The following is a 17,003-nucleotide window of genomic DNA, read 5'->3' as shown; positions in this document are numbered from 1 at the left end:
GTAGCATTTCAGAATTGCTTAATTGGTACATAGATTAATTAGTTTAGTTCCTAAAATGAAGGCTACCTCCAACAGCTGCTTAAAATGTTTGGATTTAGCTTTGTCTGGGAACATGTATTATAGCTTTAAAGTTTGATTTTGAAGGGCCAAAATCCATTAACATGTATGTAAAAACATAGCCATAGTCTCTGTCTAAGAACTTTTCACACAGGCCCAAATTCCACAGCTTGGTCTGAGGCCTGGGGCCTAGCTAACAATGAACAATATATGGCTAAGAAAAACAGGAGACAACCTCGCTTTGTTTCAACTAGATAAGCAAAGTCAGCAAAACTCCAGATGGGGAATAGTAATTGGGTGTTATTATCATGAGTTACAGACACACAAAGCACTAAGAAGAGCCTCAAAGTCTACTCCTGATGCAGGAAGGAGATAGTGAACACCATCCCCAAAGGCCTACCAGGGTTCAGGGAGAGGCCCAACATGTCAGTATGAGATATGACATCCACCCCCTTCACAGCTGCCTACTCTAGTTCTCAGAAACACAATGGTGAACCCTAAAACAATTACTTTTTTGTGTACTTTTCACTGTCTTTTTGCTTTAAACCCCCAGGAATGTACCTGTTGGACAACCGGAAGAGCTACCTCATTCCTATGGACACCAAAATCCAGGATTTAACCTACATATTGCAACAGGAATAGTTTGAGGGAAACTATTAATACACCTGTGTATTAGCAATATGTTAACCTGAGCCATGTGCGGGGCCATTATGTAATCTTTTAGACTACTGGTTTATTGTGCTAATCTTGTCTTGCTGCTAGAACCTATCCAGGGGCTCGGGACCTCCCACCCCATCACTTCTGTCCACCCATGAGCACCCTATATAATCTATTGTAATCAATTGTTTAGCAGTGTCTCTGAGTCTAATAAGCAAAGTGACACTCCGCCAGAGCTGTGTGCAATAAACCCTCGTGCTTGACTCTACACGGTGTCCATTTCTGTTCCTTCAGATTTGCAGTATCACTCTTTTGTTTTCTAACCTGCCGTTTGTCCCAGTCCCAGCTCAAGGGTTGCAGTACCCAGGAGAGATGCTTTTCTTAATGGAAATCACTTGGATTCCAGACATGTGATTTCCATTAAGGTTTCAAATTTGTTTGGCGAGAGGTATTGGAAACCATTAAGGCCAGATCTTTGCTATCTGCTATAGTTCTGGCTCTTCAGAATATTCCCATTGACTCATAAATAGTAAGCACTAGGGGTTTGATCTTAGGTGCTTTGTAGGATGATTTTTTGCAAGCTCTTTGGGGTCTGCCTGCAAAGCAGGGGTCTGTCTGTGAACTCCGGTGCCATGTGTTAATGTGCTCTGTTTGCTTAAGGGGCTTGTAAAAACTTAATGAGCCTGTCATAAATATAAAGGGAAGGGTAAACACCTTTAAAATCCCTCCTGGCCAGAGGAAAAACCCTTTCATCTGTAAAGGGTTAAGAAGCTAGGATAACCTCGCTGGCACCTGACCAAAATGACCAATGAGGAGACAAGATACTTTCAAAGCTGGGGGGAGGGGGAGAAACAAAGGTTCTCTCTGTCTGTGTGATGCTTTTGCCGGGAAGAGAACAGGAATGGAGTCTTAGAACTTAGTAAGTAATCTAGCTAGATATGCGCTAGATTCTGTTTTGTTTAAATGGCTGAGAAAATAAGCTGTGCTGAATAGAATGTAGATTCCTGTTTTTGTGTCTTTTTGTAACTGAAGGTTTTGCCTAGAGGGATTCTCTATGTTTTGAATCTGATTACCCTATAAGGTATTTACCATCCTGATTTTACAAAGGTAATTCTTTTACTTTTTCTTCAATTAAAATTCTTCTTTTAAGAACCTGATTGCTTTTTCATTGTTATTAAGATCCAAGGGTTTGGGTCTGTGTTCACCTATGCAAATTGGTGAGGATTTTTATCAAGCCTTCCCCAGGAAAGGGGGAGTAAAGGTAAGGGAGGATTTGGGGGGGAAAGACATTTCCAAACGGGCTCTTTCCCAGTAATATACCAGTTAGACGTTTGGTGGTGGCAGCGATAAAGTCCAAGGGCAAAAGGTAAAATAGTTTCTACCTTGGGGAAGTTTTAACCTAAGCTGGTAAAAGTAAGTTTAGGAGGTTTTCATGCAGGTCCCCACATCTGTCCCTAGAGTTCAGAGTGGGGAAGGAACCTTGACACCTTCCTTAGAAGTTTTTAAGGTCAGGCTTGACAAAGCCCTGGCTGGGATGATTTAGTTGGGGATTGGTCCTGCTTTGAGCAGGGGGTTGGACTAGATGACCTCCTGAGGTCTCTTCCAACCCTGATATTCTATGATTCTATGACGGAGTTGGTTGTCAAACTGCCACTGCGGGTAGTATAGCTGAGGGCAAGATCATGGAGGGAGCTGATATTTTCCTGATCTCCATTTTGGCTGTGGTGTATATATACACCAAGGGATTTTAGGGTGGCTCGGGAGTCTTTCATTGAGTGTAAGGAGTTGTCTGTGTGCTCAGAAAAGAGTTTTTGTCCCTTGAATGGGAGATCCTTGACCGTATTTTGCACCTCCTTAGGGAATCCTGAAAGGCTCAACCATCATGCACGTCACATTACTACTGTGGCCGCAATGGATCAGGCAGCTGTGTCAGCTAAGGTTTCAGAGTAGCAGCCGTGTTAGTCTGTATTCGCAAAAAAAAAAGAAGTACTTGTGGCACCTTAGAGACTAACCAATATATTTGAGCATAAGCTTTCGTGAGCTACAGCTCACTTCATCGGATGCATTCCAGGGAGGCCAGCGGGGCCATGTGAGCTATTAAGTGACCTTCCAAAATGAGGGGCAGGAATTGTTCCATTTTTGCCTCTGGCAGATAGTGGCAAAGTCCCTCCAGCTTAGAATAATTTCTGTAATTGTATTTGGCCATAAGGACCTCATAGTTGCAAATTCAAAACTGGAGGGTAGCAGACTAATAGGATTTTCTGCCCGGGAGATCTAAACATTTCCAATCTCGGTCACAATGGCAAGTTTGGGATTGATATTGACGGCCCTTCACCTGCACTGCATTCACCACGAGAGAATTCAGGGCAGGATGTGAAAATAAAAACTCTGCATATTTTGCAGGTACATAATATTTCCTATCGGCCCTTTTGCATGCAGGGGGAATAGAGGCTGGAGTCTGTCAAAGAAGGTTTGCAGGTTCAAGGGACAAAAACTCTTTTCTGAGCACACAGACAACTCCTTACATTCAATGAAAGACTCCAATCCACTCTAAAATCTCTTGGTATGTACACACCAAAGCCAAACCAGAGATTGGGAAAATACTGTTAATAGGTAGGGCAATTTTTGTTCTGGAGGAGGTATGAAGAATGCCAATCAATTTGTGTTGTTGTTCCTTGACCTCATGGAGCGGGATGTTTAGGGAGTCAGACACTCTACAAAACAACTCCTGAAAGTGACAAAAATCATCAGCCGCTGTGGGAGGTGGTGGCATGAAGGCTTCATCAGGTGAAGATGAAGACAAATGGAGGACCAGACCTACCTCTTCATCCTGCTCTCCTTCCACTTCCTCCTCCAGTGCTGGTATTTGCACTGTCTGTGGCTCTGGAGGTCGAGAGATTGTCGAGGAGGGGATGGATGGAAGCCGGTGTGTTTGCAGCGGTGAGGAATAACCGAATTGTGCCCTATACGTGGCCCAGGAGTCCCAATATGGCCAATTAGGGTGAAAAGGGAATAAATGGTTGCATCCATGGGGGCCCCTGAAAAGACTGAGTGCCCTGAACTGCAGCAGGTAAGGCTGTAAGTTGATGTCAATTGCCCTGATGTTGATGGGGCAAAAGATTCTTGATATTCATCCTCGACGTCACTAGGGAAAGTAGGTGCCGTCCCTGTGGGACAGTGTGAAGAGTGTCTTGATTGTTATGTGGGTAAGACTTAGGAAACCTCCTGTCTAAGGAGTGGAGCATCCGGTGTGCCAGATATAGGGAGGTCTGACAAATGCGTGAATCCATGTGGGGAAGCTCTCCTCAGTTCTGATGTGGAGTGTGGCGCTGAGGTGTGATATGGAAAAGGATCAGCAGATGGCACCAGAGAGCTTTTTGGAGCTACAGATTTATTCAGAGTTTGCAAAGGTGCGGGTGGCTTTTTCTGTGCCAAGGATTTGTGTGAATAGGGCTTCAGTGCCGTGCGCAGCATCAGGGCCGAGGGCTTCACTGGAGCCGGCTGTTTTGCCGGTGCCGTTGTCAGTGCCGATGGTTTCCTCGGTGCCAGGAACAGTCCTGGAGCTGTAACGAAGTAGGGGGCCCGCTTCGGTCGCCAACAACAGAAGGTGACGCCGATACTTTTTCACCCCATTTCCTTCCTTAGACTGACTCTGAGGAACAGAGGGTGTCAGTCTGGAGCAGATCTGTGCCCCTTGTCAGACGCTGTTGAAGCCACGGACCGAGTCGGGGATGGCACTCTTGTTGTTCGTGCTTCAGAAACTGAGGAAGGGGCCGGTCTCTTCTTACCCTCAGTCCTATCAGAGGATGTTTTGCTCTTGCTGGGGCTAGAGGAGTGAGGGTCAGTAGACAGCCTCACCGAGCGTGAGGAATTCTCTGGTGAGGAAAAGGAACCGGGGTCCGACGCAGGTTGCAGGGACTTATCCATGAGAATGAATTTGAGTTTAAGATCCCTGTCCCTTCTGTCTCTCGGCTTTGCCCCCAGGCAATGGGAACACTTCTGAGGCATGAGTCCCTCTCCTAGGCAGTGGATACACTTTGAGCTGCCGTCCGTTATAGAGAAGGCAGCTCCGTAGGAGACATACTGCTTAAACACGGGTGAACCAGACAGACGGGTGAGGGAGTCGCTTCCCTAAGGGGAAGTAGCGAAAAATGGGAGAATGAAATATTTTTTTTTCTTTTCTTTTGTTTTAGGAGGAAGAAAGAGAAAAGGGAAACTAACAACGATGAGAAGAAAGCAGGAAAGCTACTATCTAACGAGCACCTTGGGCTCTGCTAAGTGTTCCATTCCAGACCGCAGGCAGGAGAGAAGGAACTGAGGCTGGTAGGACCGCACAGCGCTATATATACGACCTGCGCGCGGGGCGGGGGAGGGGAGGTGCGCATGGGAGGTCCCACGGGCACTGCTGTTGAGATCTCCAACTCAAGAAGCAAAGCCGCTGCCGCACCTACAGTGGAGCGCCCCTGGGAACATCACTCGAAGAAGAACTTAGGGGAACAGTGGGTAGGCCAAGACCCCCAGACTCATAGTGGAAACAGTGACTATTTTGATGTCCTTATTCTGTAAAAATAGGGTACCTTCCTGCTCACTGTCAAGGAGTCTCAAGTTTCTAAACACCCTGGTTTCATGCATTTTATCCATACATGTGTTAATGAATCGCCCTTGATGGTCCTCCAAAGCTTGTAACACTAGGGAATATCTCTTTCTGCCAATGAACCTGTTTGCATTTCTTTTGGACAGATTATGCTCACATGGGTACCATCTATGGCTTCTGCACAGTTTGGGAATCCCAGCTGCTGAAACCTCCTAGGATATGTATGTTCTGTGATTAGATTTTGCCAACCCTGTAACAAATATGAACTTCTGAAGTACTATAGTTGACTTGTCATGAAGTCACAGCCTCCTTGGTCCCCTGTCTTGCCAACCTGGTCAGCTCAGCTTGTCATCAATGGTTGCTTTACTCCAAAAAATCACAAAATACTCAAGTTGCTCCAGTCCCTAGGGACCAGTCACTTATCTCAGGGCAAGTCATACCTTAGACCTCACACCAAAGACAACACTGGCAGCCCATTCAATAGTAAACTAACTACAGATTTAATAACTAAGAAAAGAAATGGGGCAAGCAGGCATATACACACAGATGAGCTACCAGCTATGTTTTAAGATTAGCAAAGTTGTAGAGATTTGTTAATTCAAAATGCCCTTCAGGGCAAACCCGGAGATAACTCTAGGGGTGTCTACTTCAGTCTTAATATCTCTGGCCCTGTCAGAGTCCAAAAAGCAAAGAGACACCTTGATTTTTCTGTTTGAGGCATTTTATACCTTCGCTCCTCAGAAATCAAGCTTATAGCAACAGTTCACAGGCAGGTCTCTTCTTTCTGGTGGGGGAGGGGAAGGAGGAATACACTTTAAAGTCTTTGATCTCACACAATGGCCCATTCGTTGCATTATACAAGGCCTTTTCCTTGTCTGATGAGTTACATAGTCACAGCGGTTTCCATTGCAAATGTTTGCTAAGGCTTTATGACATGGGGTAGGTATAGCTGAGTGAGAACAATCCATGCAACATCCTACTAGCTTTTCAAGTAGTATAAACACTGAACACATTCATACAATCTTCAGATCTATTTTTACAATACTAACACGCATGACAGCTGGACTGGTTTCCAGCTATGAATTTGTCAGTGCTCGGGTGACGCATTCAGCCTTAGGATGAACTGGCATTTGGTCTACCAGCATCACACCACAATCTCAGCCAAACAGAGAGCTGGTGTTTCTTTATGGAATTTTGGAATTAAAAAGGAAAGAAAGTGGAAATATTCTAGCCACAGATGAAGAGCTCTCTCAATTCCTTGAAAAGGAAAGTGTACCAAGCCACATTGCTGCTGTAGGAGACTCACGGCAACACTAAAGACTGTTTCAACTAATTGTAGTACATAGGAATAGAGTAATACCCCTTTAAGTAGCTTGTGAGCTGTCTAGTGGTGATCACTGTTCTGTTCTAGAAGCCATCAGAAACTAGTCAGAGGAGCAGTGTGTATTAAACTAGGCCTTGCATGTCTGTATATAGTTAATAAACATGGTTCTTTGGGAGCCAGCTGAGCCCATGGAGTTTCTTCATAGTATGTTTTTTGTGTAATGAGCAAAAGACACAATACTAATCATAACACATTTTTTATTTGTAACAAACAAGTTTTGATAAATTTAGCCATTTTTCCTGTTTTTAATTTGTCTAAGACCAAACCAGGGTTCTTACAGACTTCATAATTTGCAACTGTCCATATAATTTCTGTGAAAACATTACAGCTGGATTTGCAATGATTTGGTAGAATACTGCTTTTGTTTGATTTTAAACGCAAATTCTATGTTTACTAACAAAGAAAACCCAAAATAGAAATGGAGGTGAAATATTTGGCAGAGCTCAGCCTTAAAATGAAACGTCAGCTCTGGGAGTGGCATAGCTTCATGGCTTCATAATGGCACAGCAGATGCAGGGATGTGTCACTTGGGGTGATCCGAGAAGTGTTTTGTCACTTAGGGGCAGTCAAAACCCAGTTTCTTATGGAAGGTTGTGGGGGTGGGGGAGGGGTGACAAATGTAGGGCTTCTGATTTTAGGTTTTTACTGATTAACATGGACAAAAACACCCCGATACAAAAAATGAAACTGGTGTTTATCCAATAAAGTCTAGACAAAACAACGGAAATGTTTGCTTGTATTTAGGGGCTTCTTGTACACAGAGCAGTAATACGGACTACAGGCGTGCAATTTTTAAGCACACCAAGATGTTGTGCATCAGCAGGGTCTGTGTAGACCCAGCTGGTGGACGCTATAGGTTTGAAACAGTACTATGTTAAATTGCACAAGGGAACATTATAAGGAGATTACTCACTACAGTAATATCTGACTGTATAATACTACATAATGTACATGACTCATTACCGTATGTACTTAAAAAACCCTGGAACCCTCTGATTTTTTGACATCTACATAAGACTCAAAAATAGCTAAAAAATAACACACACACACCCAAATGAAACTAATAAACCCTGAAAAAAAGAAGCCCTAGACATAGGTCAGCATATTGGTCAGGAATAAAGCTTCAGGCTGGGAAATGACGTATCCCAGCTACTTCAGAGCCATCTAATGGTTGTAGCGACATGTCACTTGCGGTGACCTGAGAAATACTTTGTCATAACCAGTCAAAACCCAGTTTTTTATTTAAATTATTAATTTATTAATCACCATTATCAACTATTATAAGATTCATTCACATCTATTATGGTGAAGTCTGAAAATTAAATTTTACATTGAATATTTAGGAAATTTTGGTCTTTGAATAAGGGAACCACAAATAAGGAACAAGGAACCAACTTCAGCCTTGTCAAAGACAGTGAGAGTCTGATGAGATTGAAAGACAGAGACTGGGATCAAGAGAGGGAAAAAGAAGCAAAAGAAATCCAGCAGGGATAAATTAGGGGACGGATGATCTTGTGATTAATGCACAGGCCTGTGAGCCCAGACTTCAGGGTTCTATTCTTGGCTCTGTCACTGGCTCACTGTGAAATGGAGACAGTAATACTGATCTGCCTCACAGCAAGGTGAAATTATGAAAGAACCATAAAACAGTGGGATGGGAATTTTAACATTAGTCCTAGATGGTTGAGGAGCTACCTATCTATGAGACACTTCCACCCCCATCTCTCCTCATGACACAGCACCTCAGCTGAGATCAGCAGAGATACTAAAGCCCTGCTGGTATAAACAAGGGGCTGCTAGCAGGGCATTCTCTGTGAGGGCCTCACAACTTTGTAATTTTCTCCCCGTCCCTTCGTTCAAAATAACCCAAATTTGATGTTCTTCAAGGTACATAGCAAAGCTTAGCTTTTCCCTGGGGTTTCTGAATAGGGGAACTGCAAGAATAGGAAATTACTGGGTGGGGGTTGAGTTTATAATTTGCCTGGCTTGCTAGTGGTGAATTACATTGAATTGTAGTCCTGCACAGTGTATGTTGTGTTATATCATTAAGTTATGTCAAGGCCTGAAAGAGCAAAGGAACCACTGAGGAGATTTTGTTTGGAAGGTACATGGCTGTGGATGGGAAGAGAAGACCCTGTGGAGTCAGGCAATGGGAGGACCTAGAGTGGATTACGTCTGGTCTGTGGGTGAAACCAAGGGAGCCTATTGGTAGATGAGAGAAGAGAAACACTTAATAGAGGCCATAGGCCCACTATCTTCTAAGGGCACCAGAAGACCAAAAATCCCACCCAGCAATAGGGATAAGCAGGATGTCATGGAGATGGTCATGGGGCCAGGTGGGAGCCTCTGTAGGTTGGGTTAAGTGTCCAGATTCTTAGATGCTAAACCTTTTAAAGTTTCCCAGTTACACATTCTATGTGTCGTTTTGGAAAGTGGAGACTGGTTTATGGCCTGCTATTATATGAATTTACTATGTGCTTTATGCTATATAGGGTATTGCAGGCTGTGTGCTTCTATATACGTTGCTGCAATATTAATTATGGTATTTTCTGCATTTTATTCCCCTTTTAGCATTAGAAGCAGGATAATAATTTTTTGAAGGAGGAAAAGAAATTATTATGTTTAGAGTTACAGGGAGCAGGGGATATTTGGTACATTTAAAGCCCTCCTTCCACATTCCTACTGGCCACAAACCCTAAGTGCTTCTGCAAAATGTATAAATTAGAGTTGTGCATAAGCACCACATGGTACAATCTGTTTAACCAGAAATCAATGATGGTGCTGTGTGATTAGTTCTAATTCCCCACCTTCTAGGCTAAATAGAACCAAGAGAAATGGTGACGGAGTGGATGTTACAGAAGATTTTATTCTCCACTAACTGTTCTTCACACATGGATTTCTACCTCAGGGGATGATTTTGCAGCAGATCATTCTTGCTATGGAGTCATCAAGGATCGGTGTCAGGTGACACTTCCATTGCTGTTAATAAAACAGTGATGATCACATACAGTCCCACTCTAAAATTAGTGTTTGGATGGATCTGAATATACTGAATGCTTTATTTGTCTTTGAAGGATCATTAGTGCTGGCCTCTCTGCAATTACTAATTACACCCGCTGGCCTAGAATCATCCATCTTGAGTGAAACACACATTTTCCTTCCATCTCACACTCTGCCATACGCAGCAGAATGTTGCACATTAACTCATTTGCAGGACAGCTGCCACCAACCTCCCCTTTCCCCTCCTCATCGCTGCTCCGAGACCCCTGTAGTACTTCCTCCTATGGCTGCCCACAGCAGCCCCTTCCCCAGCACATTGCTTCCTCCTCTTCCTGATTTACAAGTGCTCCATCTCCTCTCATAACACACATGCTCCAGGCCAGTACTGTCAGTGCTCCAGACACTAGGACCTCCGGGCTCAAGCCCTCCATGGGGTTCCCATAAACACTCAGGCTTTCACAGCCCCCTTACAAGAGGGGCAATTCTTCACCACACAACTTCCACAAACCTTAACACTTTCTGTCCGGGGTTCCTCAAGATCTACACACACTGATTGCAGGGGTACCATGAGCCCTGGCATAAGGGCAAAGTTCTTCAGCCCTTGGTTACCACTCTAGTTGGTGCCTAAGCCCGCCCTCTGCTTCAGGCTCCAGCTGTGGGACCACATGTTATGGAGCAGCTGCCCAACCTCAAACTCTGACCTGTTCTGCTTTATGGGACCTGGGATACTTCAAACTTTTCGCACAGACTTCTCCTGCAAGGCCTCCTCAGACAGCTTCAACCAATCACAATCCCAGCTTCTCCCTTAGAACAGGGTGTCACCGTGCCTCAGTGGGTCAAAACTGAGAATACCAAATTCAGGACAAACTGCTTCGAAATAAGACAGATACACCCCAAAACTGGTGGTTATTCTTCCATAAGATATACCAAACCAACAACAAAAGTAAACTTCTGTTTCACCACAGTGGCTAACAAGAAGTCAGAAAAGCAGCCTCCTTAGGGATTCCAGTCCTTGTATCACTGCCAAAAATCACTACACTTAATGGTGAGTGGTTATTTAAAACCAACTTAATCAAACAAAAGGGTTCTTCTGATCCCTAAGGACCAGCCACATACCCAGGTCAATATACATACAATAATTGCAACGTTCTTGGATCAGGCTTGTAGCAGTGATGGAATAAACTTCTAGCTTAAATCAAGTCTCTGGTTGCTTCCAAATCATTGGAAGGCCCTTAGTCCCTTGGTTAGAATGATCCCATTAGTATAAGTTCAAAGTCCAGAGGTTTGAGCAGAAAAGAGGAAAAATGTTTCCAACGCCTTTTATAGCCCCTGCCAAGTGAAGGGAATCCAATTGTTCTCACTGTAGAAAATTTCAGGGAACACGATGGTGTTTGGGGTCACATGGGCAAGTCACATGTCCATGCATGATTTTGCTCAGTCACAGCAGAAGCATAAGTGTAGATAGTCCACTGTGAGTTAAGTGTTCCTTAATAAGCCATTTAACTTGAATAGTCCCTTTGAGATTTGCAGGCTAAATAACTTATGGGTGCTACCCAAAAGCAAACACGTTAGAAATACAGGTATAGAGCCAATACTCTTAACTTCAGATACAAACATGACACACACATACAAACAGCCTAATCATATGGAGCAAATCATAACCTTCCCGACAACACCTTACTTGACACACGTCGTACAAGCTTTGTTGCAATTCTATATCAGTGGTAGCAACAATGACATGGTCATATTTTAACCAGATAACATCACACAGGGCCAAACCAGCCCCCCTTGCTGGTTTCTGGCTTTGCCTAGCTTCCCCCTGCACCCACCGAGCTGTTTTACATCCTGCTTCCCCCGAGTCACAAACTCCCTCTGGTGACACGGCCCTGAGACTGCCCGGCCCGACAGGGGCTGAGACCTCACAACAGGAGCGCGGCCCCGAGCAGCCAGCGACAGCTCAGGCGTTTCTGTCCTTAGATAGGATTCTGGACAGAGCGACCAGCCAATCCCCATCTCCACTCCCCGGACAACGAAGCCAGGATCCACCTGAGAAAGAAGGAAATGACACAATAGGTACAGTAACAGCTAAGAAAAGTGGTGAGAAAACTGAACCTCACACAGATTTGGAGATTTTCAGTCCAGAAAGGACCATTACTTCATCTTGTCTGACCTCCTGTATAACAGAAGCCACTGAATTTCACACAGTCTCCCCTGTACTGAGATCAAAGCTTACGTTTGATTCAAGTAGATCTTCCAGAATGGCACACAGTCTTGAAGACGGTAAGAGATGGTGAATCCATCATTTCCATGCGCACTGTAAAACCAGCCTAGGTGGCCATCTCAGGATTGCCCTGGCCAGGTGGGTTTTTCAGGACAGGACTCTATACCATCACCGCCCAAGCCCCAATGTAGGACACATGGCCAGGAAAAGAAGGCACATCTGGAGCATTGTTGTGCTCCAATAATCCCTGGTTAGAAGTGGGACAGAAACACGGCAAACATCTGTCTTTGGCACCCCTTTAATACTATGACAACTGGAACTCAGCCAGACACAAGAATATGGCTCAGCTGTAGAGCATGACTAAACCTGAACTAAACAAGAACATGATCACTCTCTGGAAACACTGCATCAGAAAGGAACACTCCAAAGAGAGGGTTTGTTTAGGCTGGCCCAGAAGAATACAACTAGGAGTAGTGGGCTGAAATTGAGTAGGAAAATATAGGCTGAACCCAGGAAAACCTTCCTGAAGGGGAGAACTACCATATTATATTGTGGAAAAGTCTTCAGAGAGAAGTGGTTTTATGATTTAATGAGCACAGATAAATGTTGGAAATGGAATGGAGCTCATTCATCCACAGTAAACTGATGGCCCACTTACGGGGCAATATGAATTTCCACAAATTTTAGTTTCTTCCAAAGTCTTAGATTTGTAGTAATTTATGCATGCTCGTGGTTTTTATTTTTCTTAAATATTATACAAATGCCTTAAAATATGTCCTGGGAAAACTGGCAGTGTAACTGTACAAAACAAGGAAAGTGGTAAGGCCAGAATAATCTGACATTATGAACACGCATCAGTGTTTGGCATAGTATCCACTGCACTCACAAAGAACATGCAGGAAAGACCTGTTATGGGAACGTTCAGAATGTTCCCCTTCTAGTAAAAATAAAATAGACACATTCTTTTCTTTTTGGTAACTTTTCTTGATGAGGAAGTTAAAATTGTAGGAAGAATGTTTGCTTCTTTTCTCTCAATATACCGAAGCAAATTCTGACAGGGTTTATTTTGTGACTTAGCAGCAGCCATCTTGTAAGCATTATAGGAACCATTTTACTAACCCTACCAATTTTCAAATACACAATGTTTAATGCAGTGGAATGTGGAGACAGGCCTATCACAGATGCTAAGAGAAAACTGTAGAGATAATCTTGCAAATCAGGCCACCCTAAACATAAACTACCCCATCTACAAAACACAAAGCTAAAAGAACAAACTGGGGACCCAATCCTGCAGTCCTTACTAAGGCAAAATGTATGTGTCCATTCCATTGCCACCCCCAGTTCTCACAAACATTCTTTCAAAAGGGAGGAGTCACAAGCTGCCTGGTAGGTTTGGAGAATATCAGAGAGACGGGCTATTTCTCTCGTCAGTCATGACGGCTCCCACTCCAGCTCATTGGAGCCAGACCTGCACAGAAGGGCTTTCACGGAAAGGAAGAGGAAGATGAAATAAGCAAACACTCCTCCTTTTTTCACTCCAAGGGCTGGGGTGTCTGGTTCAATTGTCCCTCCACTTGGGGACACAGAGAGGAACATTTCACCCTTTATACCGTTACAGCTCCTACCCCCACTGCTCCACCCCAGTTACTTTCTTTTACTTCTTCTAACACAGCTCCAGAGATCTTTCAAGACATTTTGGAACCAGAGCAAATGGAATCCATTATTCTCCCTTCTGGCTGCAATACAAATGTATAAACAAACTATACAAATATGTGAACTTGCAAACATACACCCTCCATTTCCAAGAGGAAGCAGAGAACTTGCCACACCCATATCTTCCTTTGTCTGTCTGCGCTGAAGATTCTGGCTTACTCCATAGAATTTGATTGACTGTAATATGATTTTAGCTCACTGAAAGTATCATGCATTGTGGACTCACCTTGAGGCACTGGAGAGAGCTTGTTTAGACTAAAAGAAAAGGAGTCCTTGTGGCACCTTAGAGACTAACCAATTTATTTGAGCATGAGCTTTCGTGAGCTACAGCTCACTTCATCAGATGCATACCGTGGAAACTGCAGCAGACTTTATATATACACAGAGAATATGAAACAATACCTCCTCCCACCCCACTGTCCTGCTGGTAATAGCTTATCTAAAGTGAGCAACAGGTTAGGCCATTTCCAGCACAAATCCAGGTTTTCTCACCCTCCACCCCCCACACAAATTCACTCTCCTGCTGGTGATAGCCCATCCAAAGTGACAACTCTTTACACAATGTGCATGATAATGAAGTTAGGCCATTTCCTGCACAAATCCAGGTTCTCTCACTCCCTCACCCCCCTCCAAAAACCCACCCCCATACACACACAGACTCACTCTCCTGCAGCAGGAGACCTCAAACACCAGGTCACAGCACCACTTGCTCATGTGCGGCCATGATAGAGGGTGGTCTGGCCACGTTTGAGTGAGCAGCCCTGCCACCTGCTGCACAGGGTTGCAGAGTCACTCAGGTTTGGCGCGGCCACCCCAGGCAGAATTTGCCATAGTAGGCAGCTGCCTCATTTATCTATAGCTAGAGTGGTCCCTGCCTTTATAACCCTTATTCTAAGCCAGAGGTGGGCAAACTGCGGCCCGCGGGACCGTCCTGCTCGGCCCCTGAGCTCCCGGCCGGGGAGGCTAGTCCCCAGCCCCTCCCCTGCTGTCCCCCCTCCCCTGCAGCCTCAGTGCGCCACGCTGCCGGTGCTCTGGCCTGCCGCTCCTGCTGGGCAGCGCAGCGACATGGCTGCGAGCTCCTGCCGCTCTGAGCAGCATGGTAAGGGAGCGGGGGCGGGGGCGGGGGGCTTGGATAAGGGGCAGGGGGTCCCAGGGAGCAGGGGGCAATTGGATGGGGTGGAGGTTTGGGGGGGACAGTCAGGGGACAGGGGGCGGTTGGATGGAGCAGAGGTTCTGGGGGGGGCAGTCAGAGGATGGGGAACGGGGGGGGGTGGATAGGCGTGGGAGTCCTGGGGGGCCTGTCAGGGGTGGGGGTGTGGATAGGGGTCAGGAGGGGCAGTCAGCGGACAGGGAGCAGGGGGGTTGGATTGCGGGTGGGGTTCCAGGGGGATGGTTTGGGGCCCCGGGGTCCTGGGAGGGGATGGACAGGGGAGAAGGAGCGGGGGGGTTGGATGGGTCAGGGGTTCTGAAGGGGGGCATTCATGGGGGAAGGAAGTGGGAGGATGCGGAGAGGGGGCGGGGGCCAGGCTGTCTGGGGAGGCACAGCCTTCCCTACCCGGCCCTCCATTCAGTTTCGCACCCCAATGTAACCCTTGGGCCCAAAAGTTTGCCCACCCCTGTTCTAAGCCAAGCTCTCATACCTTGGAGGTCATGATCATTTGTTGATTAGGGAATGTCTGCGCTGCACAGTTCACCCAGGCTCTTACCCAGGTTTGAGCCTTAACATCCCGCACCCCACCCCACCCCACCATCCACCCAGTAAAACCTTTGACCTTGGTTTGGAGGTGCTCTAAGGCCAGGCGAGCTCACCCGGCTTTGGGGATGGAACCCAGGCTCTGCTTTAAGTCAGGCTGGAACCCACCCATTTTATCGTGAGGATGCTGGCAAAAATCACTGGAGTGCTGATAGGCCTCCAACGATCTTCCCACAAATCCCCTGGAGGACAAATAAGTTCTCCCACAATTGACTAGAAAAGAATCTTAGTGTGTCTCTGCACAGAGAGCCCTGGGATATCCCCCCAGTAGGGTTGTCAATTCTCCCAGACTGGACTCCATTTTGCGGTGATGACGTCCTCATTTGTGTCAATGGCGTCCAGTCCGGTCTGGGAGAGTTGGCAACCCTACCCCCCAGCCAAACACAGGTGAGTGCAGAAACAGTGAGAGCACAGTAAAACGGGTACGGCTTTACTGTGGGGACACTCACACCCAGGCTAGGCTAACCCAAGTGCTCAGACGCAGGTGCCAATCGCCTAGGTTAACTGTGCAGTGTAGACATAGACTTTAATAGGGGACAGCTTGCACAAGGCCACTTCAGAGAGACCTGGGAATAGCACCCAGGTCACTAAGGGTACATCTACCCTGCAATTCAAAACCCGTGGCTGGGCCATGCCAGCTGATCCAGGCTCATGAGGCCTTGTTTAATTGCAGTTAATAGAGGTTCAGGCTCAGGCTGTGGCCAAAGCTCTGGGACCTCCCACCTTGCAGGGTCCTACACCCAGGCTCCCTATATCTGGCACACTGGATTCTCCACTCCTTAGACAAGATTCTTCTTTACTGCAGCCAGACATTTGTGATGACAAAGGCCAGGCAGGACGAGCTAGTTCCCCTCTGCTCTGACCCATACAAAGCTGTACTGAGTTGAGTCACAGGAACGTAGAGCATGGGGCCCCTGGGTCCTGGGAGGGACTTACTGTAAGAGGGGGGAGTCCAGACAGAACTTGGTATCCAGCTTCCTTCCTTTGCCTCCGCTTTCTCACTATTTAGACCCACAAATAGAGAGACAAGAAGAGCCCAGGACCCAGAACGAGCAGCACTGGCTCCCTCTCGCCCCACCCTGCAGAGTCTGCACTGAGTGAGGAAACTCACATGTGAAAGTGAAACTCAGAGCAACCCACTCAGAGAGGTTTCAGAGTAACAGCCGTGTTAGTCTGTATTCGCAAAAAGAAAAGGAGGACTTCTGGCACCTTAGAGACTAACCAATTTATTTGAGCACGAGCTTTCGTGAGCTACAGCTCACTTGTATCCGATGAAGTGAGCTGTAGCTCACGAAAGCTCCTGTTCAAATAAATTGGTTAGTCTCTAAGGTGCCACAAGTCCTCCTTTTCTTTCCACTCAGAGAGTTAACCCTTCACTCACCTCAGTGCTGCCCTGTCCTCCCAGGGCTCAGTTGAGCCTGGCTGTTACACAGGAGCACAGGGGGGGAAGGGCACAACTTGCACAACCTGTTGTGTGTTTGGGGGCTTTCTTTTTGCGGGGCAGGGGTGGCTTTTGCTTTGTTGTTGTTTGGGGGCTTTTTTTACCACCCCCCCCATGTGACTGGTTCTTAGTGTCACAATTCTCTTGTCTGTGCGAGAGCACAGAGCTAAGGAAAGCTTGGAA

At 46.0% G+C, this 17,003-nt stretch overlaps 1 protein-coding gene across 1 annotated transcript in view; it reads right to left on the bottom strand.

Annotated features, from left to right (window-relative positions):
• The window catches only part of LOC144265517 (NACHT, LRR and PYD domains-containing protein 12-like), a 192,400-nt gene extending 175,938 nt beyond the window's left edge, over window positions 1–16,462 (bottom strand). Inside the window, exon 1 of the mRNA XM_077818162.1 lies at window positions 16,316–16,462. The gene's annotated coding sequence lies outside the window, so the exon portion shown is untranslated. The remainder of the gene's footprint in view (window positions 1–16,315) is intronic.
• Window positions 16,463–17,003: the final 541 nt, after the last annotated feature.

The sequence above is a fragment of the Eretmochelys imbricata genome, chromosome 6 (assembly GCF_965152235.1).
Source record: "Eretmochelys imbricata isolate rEreImb1 chromosome 6, rEreImb1.hap1, whole genome shotgun sequence".
NCBI lineage: Eukaryota > Metazoa > Chordata > Testudines > Cheloniidae > Eretmochelys > Eretmochelys imbricata.
The sequence above is the reverse complement of the archived record's forward strand: the minus strand, read 5'-3'. Positions and strand labels throughout refer to the sequence as shown.